Source organism: Sinocyclocheilus anshuiensis, unplaced genomic scaffold (assembly GCF_001515605.1).
Source record: "Sinocyclocheilus anshuiensis isolate Anshui unplaced genomic scaffold, SAMN03320099.WGS_v1.1 scaffold2621, whole genome shotgun sequence".
Lineage (NCBI taxonomy): Eukaryota > Metazoa > Chordata > Actinopteri > Cypriniformes > Cyprinidae > Sinocyclocheilus > Sinocyclocheilus anshuiensis.
Window position 1 is genome coordinate 65,774 of NW_015539472.1, and position 3,049 is coordinate 68,822.

General features: G+C 40.8%; 1 pseudogene; it reads left to right on the forward strand.

Annotated features, from left to right (window-relative positions):
* Positions 1 to 3,049, forward strand: part of LOC107683859 (protein LBH-like) — a 28,765-nt pseudogene that overhangs the window by 19,866 nt on the left and 5,850 nt on the right.

A 3,049-nucleotide genomic window follows, 5' to 3' on the forward strand; every position in this document is an offset into this window, starting at 1 on the left:
TGAGAGAGTGTGTGTAAGTGTGTGTGTGTGTGTGTGTGAGAGGACGAATGCACATGCTCAGTGTGTGTCAGAAGATTATTCATTATGATGATGGTGCGAGTCTGTCCTGCACTCATTCCTGTTATTTACATGCTTTTCTGAGTAACACCGATCTTCCTGACCATATGCCATAAGTGTTGTATGTGGATTTTACTGTAAATATTCTGTAGATGAATGACAGGTAAGACGTCTTTAGTGTGTCAGTCTAATCACTCCTGAATCTGTAGGAGAACCGCAGCCGTCTTCCTGAATTTGTTGTATTCACAGCAGAACTGACCGTGTCTCGTGTTCTTATGGATCCTGTGTCTCTGTCTGTATGTTTGTGTGTCTGTATGCAGTATATATATATATGTGTAGATGTCAGTGTTTGTGTTGTGGGTCCGTCACAGAATCACTTCCTGACTGTTCATCTGTAAAGACTCAGGGAGTTTGCTTTTATTTTGTATTACACCGATTCCTCTCTGACTGACAGAGGCTGTAAATAAACCATTTGAAAGTACTTTACAAAACAGTGCTTCCCGAGACTCTCTTCAGACTCTGTGTTTTAAACTGGAAGAAAACTGGAAGAAATATGCATGCAGAGAGAGAGAGAGTGTACCGACATATTTTACAGACAAATTTGACTTCCTGACTGTTCATCTGTAAAGACTCAGGGAGTTTGCTGGGGAGTTTGCTTTTATTTTGTATTACACCGATTCCTCTCTGACTGACAGAGGCTGTAAATAAACCATTTGAAAGTGCTTTACAAAACAGTGCTTCCCGAGACTCTCTTCAGACTCTGTGTTTTAAACTGGAAGAAAACTGGAAGAAATATGCATGCAGAGAGAGAGAGAGTGTACCGACATATTTTACAGACAAATTTGTACCCAGAAATTAGTTAAGCCTCACAAAAAAAACTTTTTGGGACGTCCTTATTTGTAAACACATTATAAAAATTAACTTAATCAAGTGTTTTTAAAGTTGTAGTAATGCAGTCAGTTTTCTGTTAGGGTTAGTGTTTATAACTAGCTGTATATAAAAACAGTGGAGGTCTATGCAGTGTTCCTGAGTAGAGTGCAAAGTAAATGTGTGTGCGCAAAAGCTTCTGTTGTGAATATACTGTATCTCTAAAAGTGTTTGTGAGTGTGAAACAGACCATGTGTTTTTATCCTGGTTTGTTTCTCGCGCGATGCAACTCAGCACAAAGGCTTTAAACATATTGTGACTTCCTGCAGTGAATCTGTGTGTGTGTGTGTGTGTGTGTGTGTGTGTGTGTGTGTACTGTATTTAGTTTTGCTAACCGCACATTGCCTTCCTGTCTCCATAGGCTCACCTCGAAACTAGCACACTTCCTCTCCACAGATCAGAATCGCTGCTCTGAGCCTTGCAGTTAGTTTTAATTATTATTTATCGTCCATTTTCAACTAGCTTTATATGTTTACAATATTAGTAATGTGCAAATGAATGATATTTAATGTTTGCCCATGTTATCTGCACCCAGATACACACACAGCCCTATTCTATAATCTTGTAACAGATTATTTACTTTTAGTCATTGTGTAATTAAGAGCCCAGCATTGAATGAGCTCCACTGATGTTAGTAAGATGCGGTGTATGCAAGCTCTGCGTCTCACATTCATTCACTTCTGAAGATCACAAACAAAGCGCTTCTTGTAATGACTCTCATTTACCTCTAGCTCTAGATCGTGCTCGTCTAGCGTTCACATTGTGACTATAGTGTTGTTTCTGTGACAAATCTCTTGTGATGAGTATGTGGCGTTGTATAAAAGTGTCTGCTGAATGAATGCGTGTTAGTGATGCATGTGTGCAAACAATGCCGTTGAATGTTTATGTAATCAGGCCTTCGGTCGAATTTGTTCTGATTTGGCCATTGAATGTTTTTCATATCAAAACACAGATTTGGAAAGATTGTCTGTGAGGAGACATGAGTGTCACCTACTTCATACAGTGTTTAGATTATGACTCTCAATGGGCTGAACAAGGTATTTTAAAGTGAAATGTTTTGGAATTTCTTGTGAGATTTCCTCTGGCAGATTTCACAGCAGGTTGAAGTTGATTAGTGAGTTTAGAAGTGAGCTCGGTGTGAGCACTGCTTCATACAGCACTGCTCTACTGATGATTAAAAGATGTGTCAGATACACTGTGACTTTCCGGGTCTCGAACAATGAGGGTCCTGTGATTCTCTCCATCGTTCCTGCTTACACTTCCTGGAAGTGAGCCGCCGGCACTGACGTCAATAATACAGTGGACGGAATGTCACGGGTCACCAGCTGCGAGGTCACGGGGTCAGAGGTCAGGACAGGTGTCGTTTACATCAGAGGTGAGTGTGTGTAGAGAAATGACTTACAGAAGATTAGATGAACTGCTTTTACATTAGAGGACTGGCTAACATTATCCTGACATCAGATTCCACACCCGAGGACGATTCACTTCTGAGAAAATCACTGTGTGTGTGTGTGATTGTGAGAGTGTGTGTGTGTGTGTGTGTGTTAAATGGTTGCCCAGGTCACTGATATCTGTTCTGTCTCATTCTTAAAATTCTTTCCAGTGGAAACAATTTGGCACTGATGCTCATCTGTCAGCATGTCTGAACACACACACTCTCTCACACACACACACACACACACACATTAGTGAGCTCATCTCATAGACATGCATTGTTTTTATATCAGGTTAATGATATTTTTGGTCTTAACCTCTTAACGACCTCTGACCCCAAAAGAAACCCTCACAGAAACCTGTGCAAAAACACTAGATTCAAATACAAACACGATTGACCTGCTCACTAATCATTGCACATTCGGACCTCACAATTAAAGCTGTACACACACACACACATTCACAGTGTATCAGAACTCATACTGTACACATACACAGATGCATTAATGTGTGTGTGTGTGGGTGAGAGAGAGAGTGTGTGTGTGTGTGTGTGTGTGTGATTGTGAGTGAGTGAGAGAGTGTGCGTGAGAGTGAGAGTGTGTGTGTGTGTGTGTGTGTGAGAGAGGGTGTG